Genomic DNA, 18,383 nt, shown 5'->3' with positions numbered 1-18,383 from the left:
TCACCTCCGTTACCTTATATAGAAGGGGAGGGGGAGGTGCTGACATCACAGAGGTGCCTGCAGCTGATTTGACGGCCGCTAGGAATTATGGTTAATCCCTTTCTCCCGCCCAGTAATGCTCCAGACAGCATGTGCGGCTGTAATTTTTTTTGGCGCAAATTTTCTTGAACCCAAGTGAATTTGCTTAGCAGAACCAAGCGATTTGACAGTGCGATTCACAGCCAATCTTGATTCGCTTTGCTCCTCTCTGCCAGGCACTTATGAGTTAATCTCGCTGACCCTCCTTCCTATTCCTCTTCCTACTTCTTCCTTCTGTGCAGACTGCAATGCAGGGCACTTATGAGTTAAAGGGGTTATCCAGCGCTACAAAAACATGGCCGCTTTCCCCCTACTGTTGTCTCCAGTTTGGGAGGGGTTTTGAAACTCAGTTCCATTCAAGTAAATGGAGCTTAATTGAAAACCGCACCTGAACTAGAGACAACAGTAGGGGGAAAAGTGGCCATGTTTTTGTAGCGCTGGATAACACCTTTAATCTCCACCCCATCCCCCTGACTGAAAATTATGATAAAAAATTTGCATTGTTATCATTCTGATTATAAACTAAAAAAAAATATATTTTGTCCCACTATTTTTCCCCCAGACTTACTGAACAGTTCGGCCCTCAGCGGGTTAAGTGATGATGCTGTGTAGAGATGAGCGAATACTATTTGATCGAACAGCTATTCGATCGAATAGTACGCTCTTCGAGGTATACGACCGCGGTCGAATATTTGTGCTAAAATGCAGTAAAAATTCGATTCGCCCTCCCACATCCCCTGGCGCTTTTTTTCAGCAAATAAACATGCGGGGGTGGGGGGGGCAGTTGGGGGTGGGGGGGGGGGGGTGTTGGGGGTGGGCGGGGTGGTAAGGGACAGGCACTAGGAATAGGCAGGACTTTAAAAAACCCTCTAACTGTGATTGGCTGGCTAAACCATGTGACCTCCTGAATAAAAGAATAGTGATTTGAGATTCGTGTCACTTGCTGGTTGGAGCTAGAGAGGGACAGACTGTAAAGCAGGAAAAGGTAGGTTTTAGGTGAAGTTAGGTAGGAAGGGACCCCCCAAAAGCCCTAGGGCTAAAACTATAGAGAAACAGACATTTACAAGTTGTTGAGACACAGGCAGTGTGTATACACAGTGTGTATACCCACTTGTGATGAGCGAGTACTAAAATGCTCGGGTGCTCGTTACTCGAGACGAGTAACAGCTGGGGTTACTAGCCGTGGTCAAGTGATTGGGGATACAGCACGTGCTTCAGAGGGACGTCCAGTATCGCACACATCCACTATCCCTGGCTTTATAGGACAGTTGTGCAGGGGGCGGGGTACACAACTGTCGAGGCCCGATCAGCATGTCAAAGTGTTACGATGGATGGCGGAGAGTGCTTCCAGTCATTTATCCACTCACTGCAGTCTCGAGGCTAGCTAAGAGTCTGACACTCATGTCTCCAAACTTGCACAATTAGTCCATAGTCATCCCACCCTTGCGCACTGTGAAGAGATCTTTTCGGGTCCTTTTCCCCAATTGGACAGTGTTCAAATACTTGATGAATCCCAGGAGCTACCTGAGGATTTTATCTGTAGCGATGCACAAAATCTAGAGCATTCGCCGCCATGTCCAGTTGATTTTGGTGCTGTGGACCGGCAACCCGAAGTCGTCATGACTGACAATGAGGAGACCCAATTGCCGTTAAGCCAAACAGTTGACATGCCCAGTGTGCAGGAGGAACAGCAGAGTGAGGAGATAGAAGAGGAGGGTCTGGACGATGAATTGATGAAGGGGAGATGTCCAGTGGGGAAAGTAGGGGAGGTGTGGAGGTCTGCGTCACACCAAAAAGGGCGCAAAGAGGCAGAGGGATGTCCAGAGGTAGAGGCTTTATGAAGAGCAACTTGACCACCTCAGCCATGCGGCGTCACCTGGAAGCAAAGCACTGGGCTCAGTAGGAAAGAGCAAATGCAGGTGAACCTGTGCCTGGCGTTGCCACTGCTGACTCTTCCCCTGTTCTCTCTGCTAGCGCTACAGTCCAGACCACCAGCCAGGACACCTTGCCATCTGCCTGTGCATCGGCCACTTTAGTGCCTTCATCATCTTCCCCTTCGCCTGCACCGTCATGTGCCTCTTCACAGCAACTGTCCATTAGTCAGGCATTTGATGGCAGGCGTTAGTACGCCTCTACTCACCCCTCTGCCCAAGCCTTAAACTGCTCGAAATTGCTGGCCATAGAGATGTTGCCGTTTAGGTTTGTGGAGACGCAAGCCTTCCGTGACCTGATGGCAGCTGCCGCACCGTGGTATTCTGTCCCTAGACACCACTACTTTTCCAGGTGTGCCATCCCTGCCTTGCACCAGCACGTGTCCTGTAACATCGGGCAGGCCCTGAGTTAATCGGTTAGCGTGAAGGTCCACTTGACAACCGACGCATGGACAAACACTTGTGGCCAGGGACACTACATATAACTGATGGCACACTGGGTGAATGTTGTGGAGGCGGGTACCAGGTCTCAGGCAGAGACAGCCTCCCTCCTTCCCCCGCCTAAGATTGCCAGCACGGGCTCTGACAACCCCTCCCTCTCCTTCTCCTCCGTAAAATCGCCCTCATCAGTCAGCTGGAAATGCTGCAGCACTGGTGTGGGGAAACATCAGCAGGCCGTGCTCAAGCTTATCAGCCTGGGTGATAAGAAGCCTGGGTGATAAGAGGTCAAGGATGCCATCTTGCAGCAGGCAGAAATTTGGCTGTCGCCGCTGCAGCTGGGAACACGTTCCATGCCTGGCACACATTTTTAATTTGGTGGTGCAGCGCTTTTTAAAGACCTAACACGACCTGCCGGAGCTACAGGTGAAGGTGCGGCGCCTTTGCGCCCACTTTCGGAATTCCACCGTGGCGGCTGCTAGCCTTAAAAAGCTCCAAAATAAATCTGCATTTGCCCGAACATCAGCTGTTGTGTGATGTCACCACTCGCTGGAATTCTACATTTCCTATGTTGTCCAGGGTGTGTGAGCAGCAGAGAGGTCTCATGGAATACCGGCTCCAAAACCCACGGGTGCCTTCAACTCAGCTCCCTCAGTTTGCCAACCATGAGTGGCCATGGATGGCAGACTTATGCAAAGTTTTAAGGGTATTCGAGGAGTCCACCAAGAGGGTCAGCTGCGACGATGCCATAGTGAGCATAACCATCCCACTCCTATGCGTCCTCATCGCCATCAGGGTCAACGCCTTGCACACAAAGGAGGCCGGGATAGGAGGAGATGTGACGAAGCTAGACAGTCACACTACACTCCTGTCAGCTTCTCAGGGTCGATTCCTAGAGGAAGAAAAGGAGGAGGAGGAGGCTGCTGGCCACACTGTTGGCGAGGCTAGCGGTGCAGTTATGTGCGTCCCTTTGGTCCAGCGAGTATGGGGAGAAGAGGAGGAAGAGGAAATATTGAGCGATCCTTCTGGTGGGGGCAGTGAAGTGATGCCAATTCACAGCCTGGCACACATGGCTGAATTTATGTTGGGCTGCTTTGCGAGGGACAAACGCGTTGTCCACATAATGGGGAGCAAAAAATACTGGGTTTTCGCAATGCTGGCCCCCTGGTATAAAGATAATGTCTCCTCATTCATTCCAGTAGAGGAGAGGACCACCAGACTTCTGGAGTACCAGAGGGAACTGCTGCAAAATATGATGGAGATATTCCCAGCTTCCATTGCTGGCGGCAGAGAAGAGAGTTCCTCCCAAAGTCAGACAACATTCATGAGGTCCACGGCCGCCAGGGAACACTCTCCAAAGTATGGGACACATTCATGGCACCCCCTTGCCAAAGTACCATCACTACAGGGCCTAGTACAAACAGGTGGGACAAGTATCGGCGGATGTTGCGGGAGTACCTTGCCGACCACAACCCTGTCCTCCCCGATCCCTCGGCGCCCTACACGTATTGGGTCTCCAAGTTGGAAATGTGGATGGAACTCTCATTATACGCCTTAGAGATGCTGGCCTGCCCTGACGCCAGTGTTCTGTTCGAAAGAGTCTTTAGCACAGCTGAGGGCATCATCACAGATAAGCGCAGCCGCCTGTCAACTGACAGTGCTGACCGGCTGACACTCATCAAAATGAACGCCCAGTGGATAGACCCAGACTTTGCTTCTCCACCAGTTGAAAGCCTCGAGAAGTAAAAATGCATGTTTCACCTCTAGGTCATTTCCTCCTTCTTCTTCACTACCAAGGGCCATTAAAAAAAAATGAACAAGGCTTACCTGAAGGGCCATGTTCATAGGCCTCTATACAATTTTTTTGAGGGCTCACCTCATGGGCCAAAGTTTATAGGCCTCTATACAATTTTTTGTGGGCTCACCTAATGGGCCAAAGTTCATAGGCCTCTATACAATTTTTTTGAAGGCTCACCTCATGGACCTTGTGAGAAGATACTATTTGTCATTTTAGAGGACAGATGCATGTCACCAAGGTGCCTGGCCTTGGTGAAGTGAACCAGTAGCTTTAGACAGTAACTGTAGGTTATTGTCACTTTTATTAAATGCATCAGCAGGATTCTAGCTAGGTGGGAACAATGCCTAGTAGAGCCTTAAGAGAAACACATTGCTGATCTCAGGGCTAATGAAAGTGCTCAAAGCAGTGAAGTCCTAGGTGCATTGCCCCCTGGCAAACATGAACATGCAAAAGAAGAGCCCGTGGAGCCTCATCAAAGAGTGTCAAAACGCAGGACTAGCCAGATATCCCTCCGGGAAGGACCCAGCCATGGGGTGGATCCTGTAAGGAAACCACCAAAACCACCATACTAGGAGGGATATCTGGCTAGTCCTGTGTTTTCAGACTCTTTGATAAGGCTCCACGGGCTCTTCTTTTGCATGTTCATGTTTCCCAGGGGGCAATGCACCTAGGACTTCACTGCTTTGAGCGCTTTCATTAGCTGCCTGCTGTGTTGTTGTTTGGCTGGTTTCCCTGAGATCAGCGATGTGTTTCTCTTATGGATCTACTAGGCATTGCTCCCACGTAGCCAGAATCCTGCTCCACGCTGATGAGGGGCAATACCCCGAAACAGATGTGTGGATGGTTACCTGGCCTTGGTTTTTCCCTTGTCATTACATTGACTTATAGGGCCACTTAGTATGTTGGTTTTGGTGGTTTCCTTACAGGAGCCACCCCTTGGCTGGGTCCTTCCCGGAGGGATATCTGGCTAGTCTTGTGTTTTGAGACTCTTTGATGAGGCTCCAGGGGCTTTTCTTTTGCATGACTAAACAAAAAACAAACATACGCTAATATTACGCACCACCTAATACGTATGCAAGTGCCGCTAGACCAAAAGGTACACTTCTACTTTACGTTCATATACCCAGGCATGCTTCCTCTGCTGTCCCATATACATTCCAGAGGTGTTGGCATCATTTATTGAGGTTACATTGTGCACTTGGTGACCTCCTGGTGGTCGAATCTTGATTTCCAGGTCCCAAGGATTTTTCTCCCATAGACTATAATGGGATTCGATCGAATAGTCGAATATCGGGAGCTATTTGAATTGAATCCAATCGAATCAAATATTTCACTATTCGCTCATCTCTAATGCTGTGTATTAATACTTAACCCCTTGGAGTCCAGAATGAGTGGGGGAAGTAATCATACTTACCTCCCTGGGTTCAGGTCTTCTGTTTTAAGCAGACCCGGTACTGCCCCTGCTTCAGCCCTGGGAGCCAGACTGTAAATCCCTATGCGTTCTAAACTGATTTGGGTCAAACAGTCTTAACCCACTGGTTCGCAGATGGAATGAGAGAAACTTTTAATGTCATGAAATATTCCTGCAGATTCTGAGAACTGTATGAAATGTCCAATTCATGAATGGGCGAATGAGAAGAGAGACGGATGTCTGCCCAAAGTCCTGGACTTCATCTCTTACCACAATGACACAATGGCTTCTGTATTCTCCTGTGTCTCGCTCTTCGGATGTCTTGTGACCGGCTCCATATTGGGAATATTTATCTCCTACCGGGACACTCCTATTGTTAGAGCTAATAACCGGAACCTGAGTTATCTCCTCCTGGTCTCAATCATCCTCAGCTTCCTCTCTGTCTTCTTGTTTCTTGGTCGTCCCAGTGATGTCACTTGTAGATTACGTGAAACCAGTTTTGGAGTCTTCTTCTCAGTTACCATCTCTTCACTTCTCGCCAAGACTGTGATGGTTTGTGTTGCTTTTAAGTCCACCAAGCCTGGAAGCCCCTGGAGGAAATGGCTGAGTGTGAAGGTGCCCTATACCATAGTGTTGTTGGGTTCATATATTCAGATTGTTATCTGTGTTATCTGGTTGTCTCTCTCTCCTCCGTTCCAGGACCTGGACACTCAGTCTTATCCTGGGAAGATCCTCATTCAGTGTAATGAAGGGTCAGATATCTGGTTCTTCTCCATGTTGGGTTATCTGTGGTTCCTGGCAGCGGTGAGCTTTGTTCTGGCTTTCATGGTGAGGACATTACCGGACACTTTCAATGAGGCCAAGTACATCACCTTCAGCATGCTGGTTTTCTGCAGTGTCTGGATCGCCATGATCCCGGCTTATCTGACCACCAGAGGCAAGAACATGGTGGCTGTGGAGGTCTTTGCAGTGATGGCGTCCAGTGCTGGACTGTTAGGATGTGTGTTTATCCCCAAATGTTTTATTATTTTATTTAAATCAGAAATGAACACAAAAAACAACCTGCTGGGGAAGAGGAAGTAATGTCTAAGAAATATTACCCTACCACCACCAAAAAAACACTACAACCCCCGGCAAAAGTTATGGAATCATTCACTTAGAGGTTTTCATTTAGCGTTTTCTCCTTGGTGGACCTGTTGGTTTATCGTATGTTCCCAGCAACCATCTGTGGACCACTACAGAAATGATTGTGTCACTGTTATGAAGAAAATAAAGTCCTTTGTTCAACTGTTCAAAAATTCTGCCTTATTTTACACAAGAGTCCCCCATTACAATCCCCATTATTCACCATTGACCTATTCTTTCCCATCTTTTCATCAGTCCTTCATTATACTCATATCACCTACCATATAAATGGGTACTATCACTTTAATAAAAGTTTGACATGTCATAAGTAAGTTTTGATTGGTAGCAGTCCAGATGTTCAGAGCCCGATCTATCTATCTATCTCCTATCAGGTGAACCTGATAAGAAGGGGAAACAATGTTTTTTAATGATTGATGAGACAGGAGCCCTCATGATGGTAAAAAAAAGATTGGAGAGGTGGAATTTTATTGCTTAAATGTCAACAATTGAATCTACATCACAATACACAAGGGTAGCCCCAGATCTTCACGCCATGTACATTAGTAGAAGAACTGAAATTTTTCATCAACTGTGAAGATCTATATTAAAATATAACTTTTATTTAAATTGCTAATAAAATGTGCGATAGTGTGAAATTAAAAACAGATGGTGCAACATGAGTCCAATTACACCCAATAATATTAGAATTGATGTTAGTCAAAGTAGTATGTGGTGTCAAATGAACCTGCAGTATGATAACCCAAGAGGATGAGCCGTATTAATGTCCCAGGAGCACTTAGCCACTATCTCTCAGCTTTATGGACACGGTCCCATGTAACATGTCTCTATTGTAGCGATGAACAGTGATCGCTACTGAATAGCAGTTGAGCTAGATAGTAATATAGATGTAATGGGAAATAAACTCCCTTGTAATATCTATAGAGTAGCCCAGCCAGCTCTGATAACAGTGTCTTGCTACCAGTTTCATACAGGTTTCACAGTGATTCACAATGAATTGTAATAGTATCGCTGTGAATCTGTCACTACTGTCACAGGTTATACTGCTGTATATCGAATAATTCGTACGTATAGCGTTCGAAGTGCAGCTATGGTCCCGTCCTCCGGAGCAGCCACCACCGTCGGAAAACAGAGCCAAAAACAGCGCTATGTGAGTTAGCTCAGTTACACCATTATTTAAAACCTCCTATACACAACCCTCCACCACCCCAACGTTTCACCACTATAGCGTGGCTTTATCAAGGGGAATACAGAACTTTAGTGATGTGCCGGACGCCCGTGTGGGCTTATAAGGCTTAGCGATTCGCAATGCGAATGATGTGCCCTCCCCATTATTCAAATTCGCCCAATGAGCTCATCGTATATGTTAATGGACCAGTGATATGCATAGTTTTTAATTAAGGGTGGTTCCTATTAGCATGTTCCGCCTCCCTGCGTATGTCTCTGGACTTAGAGTTCATTCGATAACTACGTATGAAGTGCGCATGTTCGATGTCTTAGTAATCTTCTCAGTGAAAATCTTACAATGCGCATGATTTTGGACTTAGAATTCATACGATCCACTATGTCTATATTGCGCATGTCAGATGTCTTAGTGATATTCTCCGTGAAGACACTACAATGCGCATGACTTTGGACCTAGAATTCGTACAGTCCACTGCGTATGTATTGCGCATGTTCGATATCTTAGAGAAATTCCCAGTGGAGATCACACACTGCGCATGTCTACGAACTTAGAATTTGTTCAGTGTGATGCGTACGTATTGCGCATATTACATGTCTTAGAACAATTACAAGTACATAGCCTTTACTGCGCATGTGTACTGTCTTAGAAGAAATTTCATATAGATGTTGCAAATACTGCGCATAGCAGAGGACTTAGTCGCTAGGGAGGAAGGAACAGTGTCATTCCGTATTAGCGGTATGTATATGACATTATACTAATGTTAAGGATAAAAAGAAATAACCGTAGTCATACCCGCAGGTATAAATAATGCATAATTATGGGCCATAAAATAAAGAACTCTTTTATTAAACGTGATTGTATCGTTATCAGGGGAGGGTGTCACTATAGTATTATGGACGAGAAATATCGCTACTAAATTTATTTACATATATACAAAAATTATTACATTTGTTATTACAATGCTTACATTTGTTAAATAAAGATTGTGAAGGTAAACCCTTCATTAAGACCCTTTGGATGTAGACTATCTAGTTTATAGATCCATTTGGCTTCCTCTTTAAGAAGAAGGTTGCTCAGATTGCCACCTCGAGGGCCCAGGGTCATTTTCCGTAAACCAAAGAAGGAGATACATTTAGCATCGTTCCTATGTTGGTCCTTGATATGTCTGGCCACAGCCGTCTCTGTCCCTGAGACGGCTGTGGCCAGACATATCAAGGACACTTATCAGAGCTGGCTGGGCTACTCTATAGGTATTACATGGGAGTTTATTTCCCATTACATCTATATTGCTATCAAGCTCACCTGTTATTTAGTAGCGATCACTGTTTATCGCTACAATAGAGACATAATATAACCTGTCTCAATATCACTAACAATATAGCACTAACAATATCGCACATTTTATTAGCAATTTAAGTTATATTTTAATATAGATCTTCACAGTTGATGAAAAATATCAGTTCTTCTAACAATTGAATCTAGACATATCAGGGTATAGATACCAGGAGCAGGGCTGAGCTATAGTGAAGATAATTGCTCCTCCCCCTCTACAGGCAGTGCAGGCACTTCTCCCCACTCCTGCACCAATCAGCAATGTCTCCCAGTATGCCGCCAGAGTACAAGGAAGAAAAATCCCAGACAGGTCCACAGCAGTTAACTACTTGACAGCTGCATGTGGAGGAGGATACCAGGGGTTTCTGTCTGATACTCCACAGAGCCGACAGCAGGCAGATCACTCCTGACATTAACTCCCCAGTCCTCCTGCAAAGACTGGAGGAATTTGGAACTGCAGGTCAGAAGGGGGCAGGTCTGGAGAGGGGCATTGTAATTTTGAAACAGCTTAAGGGCCTGAGTTTGACACCTGTGGTGAAGTGGGTGTGAAGGGAAGTGGGTGTTTCTATGCTGCACACACCGCTCCAGCTTGCTTCGGGAGGGACATCCAGAGCCGTGAGGAGAGAGCCGTGCCCAGCAGCAGCACAGCGCTGAACACACTGGAGGGAGCCTGCACGATCTAACAGCAGCCTGTGCGGGCAGGATGATGGGGGCCTCTGTCAGTGTAAGTTACGCTCCGGCTGCCGAGGGGGTTATTTACATACTCGCAGCGGGATGTCAATCCCCCTGCGAGTATATAGTGTCATAGGGTTGAATGACACTGGATCCACAGTGGATTTCGCTAAGAATTCGCAGCATGAAATCCGCTGCGGATCCGGTAAGTGTGAAGGCACCCTAACAGTGTACAGTGTATACAGTTAGGGGCTTACCTGCTGGGTGTTGGTGTTGGGGAATGTATACAGTAAGGGGGTGTTAAGGAATGTATACAGCATGGGGGCTACCTGGGGAGGGGGGTATACAGCATGGGGGCTACTTGAAGGGGGGAGGACCTCCACCAACTATACACTACAGATATACAGGACCTCCACCAACTATATACTACAGGTATACAAGACCTCTACTAACACTGTTGTATACAACCAGGCTCTGCATAACACTACCAATGTTGTATATAACACTGCTGATGTTGTATATAACCAGGCTGTATATAACACTGCCAATGTTGTATATAACCAGGCTGTATATAACACTGCCAATGTTGCATATAACCAGGCTCAGCATAACACTACCAATGTTGTACATAACAAGGCTGTATATAACACTGCCAATGTTGTACATAACAAGGCTGTATATAAAACTGCCAATGTTGTATATAACCAGGCTCAGTATAACACTGTTAATGTTGTATACTAGGCTGTATACTGTATAACACTGCCAATGTTGCATATAACTAGGCTGTCTATTACACGGACAATGTTGCATATAACCAGGCTGTATATAACATTGACAATGTTGTATATAACCAGGCTCTGCATATAAAACTTACAATATTGCATATAACCAGGCTCTGTATACAGTCTGATCACATGATGACATCTCAGTTTGGCTATTAGGTATTTAGGATGTTTAAAGTTTTTATTTTATTTCTAACCTACAATTTACATAAACAGTGCAGAACTGTCGGGGTATATAGTGTATGTAGGGGTATATAGGGCTCCTGGCAATTTTGCCTTAAACAAAAAAACACAAGGGCATAGATTTGCCTCCTGGGCGACCTTGGAACAAATCTAATTAACACACTGACACGTTATACCCAGGCAGCACTGGGTACATTTTCTATTTTTTTTATAATTTTACTTCCTACTACTTCCCTAGCAGGGATATTTCTGTTCCCCCTTTTCTAATTTTAGAAACCAATCTAACCAGACCGCCCCCCCTTCCTGCTGTCACTTTTACTTTACCAAGGCTGTTTGGCATTAATGAAACTTGAAATGGTTTTTTTTTATTTAAAAACAAAGTAATTGTATCTGTTCCGCACACATGATATATAAAATGGTAAATAGACTGTTGAAAAAAAGTCCTACTCTATGGCAGTATAACCAGTGCTAACCTCCAGGTATACGTTCTATCGAGGTTGAGGTTTGTCAGGTAATCCACTACCTGTATCCCCTCTGGGATAGTGTGAAAAGAAGCTAGCACTCCTCCCTCCAGATGGTGGTGTAGTGATTGTTGAAGAGAGTTGCAGTCTGTTTGCTCCAATTGAAATATCCTCTTCACAAGGGACGAGCTCCAACTCAAGGTGTTTTGTCTCCCATCAGCTTCAGCAGTTTGTGACGTTACACTACCCAACAAAAGACTTTTACATTGCAAGTGTTGCACGCGCTACCGGCCGGAGCTCGTCCCCTGTGAAGAGGATATTTCAATTGGAGCAAACAGACTGCAACTCTCTTCAACAATCACTACACCACCATCTGGAGGGAGGCTATGTGCTGCATAATGGCCATCTGTTACGGGGGGGGGGGGGGGTAGTGTAGGTTTAGATACACTTACAATATGCAGATCTGAGACACAAAGACAGGTACATATGCCTGCATTCACTGACAGCAGAGGTAGAACTATAGATTTTCATATTACAGAAACCTAGGCTCAGGGACGTATGTAAGTCCATGGAAGCAGCACAGGTGCATAGAGATGATGCAGCAGATTATGCCTCCTGGGGGTCCAGTTACCAAGTCAATAGACAGCTACCCCGCCCTTAGAGATCACATGTCCTCAGACCACAAAGGAATGGGGGAAGAGGGAGCTGAGCGTGGTCTGAGTGGACCCACCCAGAGTAGAGGATTTTAGACAACAAGAGTCGATAAGAATGAGAAAGAAAACAGGGTGCAAGATAAGTTATACATGTACAGTGGTGCCTTGGATTACGAGCATAATACATTCCGGGACCGTGCTCAGGGCCGTCTTAACAGCATTATGGGCCCCTGGGCAGAGGTGCGATTTGGCCCCCAGCCCCCCCTGGCAGCCACCATCAAACCCCCCCCATCTATGCAACCCCGCCCCTAGCCAGTACAATTACGTACAATAAAAAATACAAATTATTGTTAACATAAACTTTAACCCCTTAACGACCGCGGGCGTATATTTACGCCCTGCGGTCGGTAAGGACGTTCAGAGCGGGGCCGCACAGCGGCCGCGCTCTGAACCGCTGTGGTCCCGGGTGCCGCTTGTAGCCCAGGACCGCAGGTATTAGCGGGCACGGTCTGATCGCCGTGCCCGCTAATACAGTAATCGGATGCAGCTGTCAAAGTTGACAGCTGCATCCGATTACCGGACGCAGCGTCATCCCTGGTGTCTAGTGGGGAGATCGATGTTATCCCGGAGGAGCGATCTCCGTTACTGAAGCCAGCCGGGGACCGCTCCAAGATGGCGCCGTCCCCGACTCGGCACTCGTTTACTTCCGGCTGCAGCAGCATATCTATACAGCAAAGATCTCAATGAGAGATCAAAGTGTATATACTAGAAGTCCCCCAGGGGGAATAACCCTAACCCCAGGGGAATAACCCTAACCCCAGGGGGAATAACCCTAACCCCAGGGGGAATAACCCTAACCCCAGGGGGGAATAACCCTAACCCCAGGGGGAATAACCCTAACCCCAGGGGGGAATACCCCTAACCCCAGGGGGGAATAACCCTAACCCCAGGGGGGCTTCTAGTATAAGTGTAAAAGTAAAAAAAAAAATGTCATTATTAATAAAAAGCCCCCTCCCCTAATAAAAGTCTGAATCACCCCCCTTTTCCCAGGTTATTAATAAAAGTAAATAAATAAATAAACAAACAAACATGTTTGCTATCACCGCGTGCGTAATCGCCCGAACTATTAATTAATCACATTCCTGATCTCGCACGGTAAACGGCGTCAGCGCAAAAAAATCCCAAAGTGCAAAATTTTGGTTGCATCAAATCCAGAAAAATGTTAATAAAAAGCGATCAAAAAGTCGTATATGCGCAATCAAGGTACCGATAGAAAGATCACATCATGGCGCAAAAAATGACACCTGACACAGCCCCATAGACCAAAGGATAAAAGCGTTATAAGCCTGGGAATGGAGCGGTTTTAAGGAACGTATATTTGTAAACAATGGTTTTAATTTTTTACAGGCCATCCGATACAATACAAGTTATACATGTTATATATCATAATAAATTAACCGACAAAATTGAACTACCAATAGTTCTATGTCCATAAGCATCTAAATAATGCACACCACCTATAAATAAACAATGCTGGACAGTATTCTACATATATAAAAAAATACTTTATTTATTACATACAAAGAAAATTTATATTGTTTAAAAGCTAAAATTATTATGTTAATTTGTTTTCCCTAAGACCCATTGGCATCACAACATATGGGGTAAATTCGCCCCTGCGAGCCCCTGGGACGAAGGAATATTTAATGAAAAAATAACAATTAAATTTTAATCCCCTCCTCCATGAGGTATAAATAGGCTCCACCTCCCCCTAGACCTCAGTCTAATTATAAAGAAACATAAAACACAGGGAGGGAGTCTTGTGATGCCAATGGGTCTTAGGGAAAACAAATTAACATAATAATTTTAGCTTCCCTTACGTCCCATTGGCATCACAACATATGGGGAATTAGCAAGCATTATCCCCAATGGGCGGGTTATTTATTACGTCCGCATTAAGAACAGATCTTGCAAAGGTTGTTCTTGACAAAGAAGTATCCAGCCTGAAATATCTCACAAAGGTAGTCAAAGACGACCAGGTAGCTGCCTGGCATATGTCCTCAAGTGGCACAGCGGCACGCTCTGCCCAAGTGGAGGCCACAGCTCTAGTAGAGTGAGCCCTGGTAAATTCTGGTGGATCCAGATCAGCAGAAGAGTAACATAAGGCAATGGAGTCACAGATCCATCTGGATATTGAAGGTTTTGAAGCCTTTCTCCCCTTGTTCTTTCCTGCGAAAGGGATAAAGAAATTCTCGTCTTTACGAAAATCACCTACTCTATGTAGATAGATCTTGATAGCTGTGGATACGTCCAATAAAGAAAGATCCAAGTCTTCTTTAGATGATCCAGTAGGAGAAAATACAGGCAATACTATTGGCTGGTTGATGTTGGCAAATGAAGCCACCATAGGCAGGAATCCTGGAAGGAACCTAAGGATAACTTTGTCTTGGGAAAAAATCATGTATGGAGGTGCGGAGTCAAGGGCTTGACGTTCTCCAACTCTCTTAGCAGAGGTAATGGCTAGTAAAAGAGAAACTTTCAATGTTAACTTGAAGTCTACTTCCTCCCAAGGCTTAAAGGGAGGAAGACACATGCGTCTCAACACAAAGGATAAGTCCCATGGGTCTACCTTTTTTACCAGGTTAGGCCTAGTCTAGCCTTAACAAAATTCTTTACCTCCAAGATCTGAAAGAAACGTGAGTTTAGGTGTGCAGAGAGGGCTGCTATCTGCACCTTGATGGAACTAGGTTTTAATCCTTTATAGAAGCCTTCCTGTAAAAACTCCAATGACTGTGGAGTAGAAGGTTTAAGTCCATCAATACTCCTGCTTGCACACCAATCTTGAAAATCTTCCAAATCCGGGCATAAGATTTATTTGTAGTGCAACTACGAGCGTGAGAAAGAGTATACTATACCTTCTCAGAAAAACTAGAGTCCAATACGGTCCTCTCAGTCTCCGAGCTGTCAAGCTGAGGCTGGAAAGATTCCTGCACAGATGTTGACCCTGGAATATAAGATCCGGATGCAGAGGTAATCTCCAAAATTCCCCTCTGCTCATATTCATGGGCAGGGTGAACCATGACCCCTTCGGCCAGAAGGGAGTTATTATTATTACTGACGACTGATCTAGACTGATCTTTGTCAAACTCTGGGAATCATGGCTATGGGAGGAAAGATATACGCCAGCTGGTATGTCCATGGTATTGTCATTGAGTCCACTACCGTGGGATTGTCTGCCCTGTAAAGGGAACAGAAATTCCTCAGTTTGGCATTGCTTGCTGATGCCATGAGGTCTCTCTGAGGAAGCCCCCACCTCTGGGTTAACTGAATGAACACTCTCCTTGAGAGAGACCATTCCCCCGGTAATGTCAGGCCTCGACTCAGTCAATCCGCCAATATATTGTCGACACCCCTGATATGAATCGCAGAGAGTCTGGTTATTCTGGTTTCTGCCCAACAGAAAAATCTTCTCTACTTCCCTGAGGAGAGAAGGGGATCTGGTACCTCCCTGTTTAGGTACGCCACACAGGTCATGTCGTTCATCCGGATTCTGACTGCTCTCTGTAAAATAGGAGGAGAAAAATGAAGAAGAGCTAGGTAAATCGCTCTAAGCTCCCTCACGTTGGAGGGCAGAGCGGATTCCTGTTGACTCCAAGATCCTGCAGTCGTGATGACTGTCAGATGAGCTCCCCAACCTGTTCCTGAAGCATCTGTCGTGATGGTTATCCAGTGTGGTTTGACTTGTCTCCACCACATTAGAGAATGTCTTGTTTGAGTCGATAGAACATCATCGCATCCAAGTCCTTCAGTCCTCGGTTCCATACTGTTAGTGCTTCTCTCTGAAGAAATCTCATGTGCCATAATGCCCATGGCACCGCGTCCACAGCTGAGGCAAGGAGCCCTAGAAAGCGCATTTATGTTCTTATGGATACCTGACGAGGAGGAATTAGGAATTAAGTCTGATTTCTCTATGTTGATAAGCCAACCTAATTGTTGAAGTATGTCCTGGACATAGTTCAACTGAACTCTCAGAAGATCCTGAGTCTGAGTCATAATTAACCAATCGTCCAGGTAAGGGATAACTTTATCCCCTGTAAACGGAAGCGAACCATCATGGTGACACTACCTTTGTGAAAACAAAGGGTGCGGAGGTATTCCGGATGGAAGGACTTTGAATTGTAAGTGTCTTACCTTCCCCTGGATTTGGATGGCGAAGGCTCTCCTGTGAGCCTTCAGAATCGGTACATGAAGATATGCATCCGGTAGATCTATGGTGACCATAAAATCTCCCTCCTGGAGGATAGATTTTACCGATCTTATGTTCTCCATGTGGAACGTCTTCTTTACGATGCACCTGTTGAGATATCGCAAATCTATAATAAGCCTCCAATTTCCGGATGGCTTCAGCACTAGAAACACTGGGGAGTAAACTCCCTGACCGATCTCTGATAGAGGAACATCCTCTAGAGCCTCAATGGAAAGGAGGTAAAGAATTTCTGTCTCTAGGACTAAGTGTCTTTCTGGCTTAAGATTTCTTGACAGAAGAAATCTTGGAGGAGGAAGAGATGATAAATGAAGGACATAACCATTTTGAATAATATTTAACACCCAGTGATCTTTTCTTAATTCTTCCCAGGCAGGGAGAAACAAACTCAGACGTGTTCCCACTGGACAGCTTCTGCGTCAGAAGTCTGGTTTCTTGTTGGTGTCCTTATTCTGCTGCTTCCCGGAACCTCTTCTGGAATAGTTTCTTCCTCAACCTCTGTACTGGTATCTCCCTTTGCCTCGCTGAGGAGATTTTGCTCTGCGAAAGGAATCACCGCTCTTATAGGACAATGGTAGGGACTTCCCCTCCTTGTCAGACAATTCCTCCATTAATTTATCCAGCTCAGAGCCAAACAGCCTACCTGGCTGGAACTCCATATTACAGAGCTGAATTTTGGAGTTAGCATCTCCAACCCAGGGTTTTAACCATAGCGCCCTTCGGCAGCGGTTGAGAGCGTACTCGTTTTTTTTTACGCTAACCTGGTTCCCTGAGATGCATCATCGCAGAGGAAGTCAATGGCCATAATGACCTTTTTTAAGGAGCAAAGGACCTTGTCCCTACTCGCTCTACCTTCCAAATTTTCATGGACCTTGGTCAGCCATCTTCTTAGGCTTCTAGAAACCTCAAAAGAAGAAATGGAGACTGCCCCTTGGGCTGCCGCTGCCGTATATGATCTCTTGAGGGCTACCTCCACCCTTCTATCCATCGGATCCTTAAGATTGGATCCGTCCTCCGCAGGTAGCACAGTACATTTTGACAGTTTGGCTATGGCCGGGTCCACCTTTGGAGGCTCAATCCAGTCCTTACATTGTTCTTCCTTGAGAACATATAAGGTCTTAAACCTCTTGCTCAAACCCGGAGCCTTTTCCGGTTCCTTCCATTCCGCCTGTAACATAGACAATGAAGTCTTACCCACAGAAAAAGCCCTAGGCTTTTTTGAGGAGGACCAATCCTATCCTCTTCTATTTCCTCAGGGTGTATTTCAGCTTGCACAGCTTTGCAGAGCTTGTGAATTCTATCAGCTGTGAAATACCCCCTGAATAATTCTCTCATCTTCAGAAGTAGAAGAGGTTTAGAAGAAGATGATGAGTTAACTTCATCAATCACAGTAAAACTGAAAATGACCATAATCCTACAGCCATAAAGTAATATACTCAAAGGCTGGGAGTAGAGAGAGAAATACTCCGTTTGGTCTTTAACTTAGGACACGGGCGGCGATTCTCATTAGCCGCTAAAGTCTTTTGCACATATTCCTTGACTTATACAACTACATCCTGAACATCAGGCTCCTCATAGGTTTAGGTCTGCATGAAGGACAGCGTACTTAGGCATTATAAATATTTTTAGGCATTCATAAATATTTTTATGAAAGAAAGGATGAATCTTATCTGGAAAAAATGATCCTCCTACGGTATCCATAGCCGTCAGGTAGTGGAGTCTCACACTCGGCACATGAAGTGCTCCCTTAGAAGGTCTTTTGCCAGCAGCAGGACTGGTCTCCATTTCAGACATCTGCAAATAATCAATGTTTTACAATACATATAAACCACTAGCCTGGCTAGAGTGATATCGGAAAGAGACACTAGGTGGCAGCAACACTTACTTTTAAGTATATAGAAGAGAGATCACAGCACTTTGCACTCAGATGTTTTCTATTAGATCCAAATGAGCCACAGAAAATCCTTCCAGAGGAAGACAGCCAGACCTAGAGGTAGCAACAGCTTACCTTCTGCCTTGAACACACAGCTAGTCCGGCATGCAGAGAGCGC

Source organism: Dendropsophus ebraccatus, chromosome 7 (genome assembly GCF_027789765.1).
Source record: "Dendropsophus ebraccatus isolate aDenEbr1 chromosome 7, aDenEbr1.pat, whole genome shotgun sequence".
Taxonomy (NCBI): Eukaryota; Metazoa; Chordata; class Amphibia; order Anura; family Hylidae; genus Dendropsophus; species Dendropsophus ebraccatus.
This window is presented reverse-complemented; position numbering follows the sequence as displayed.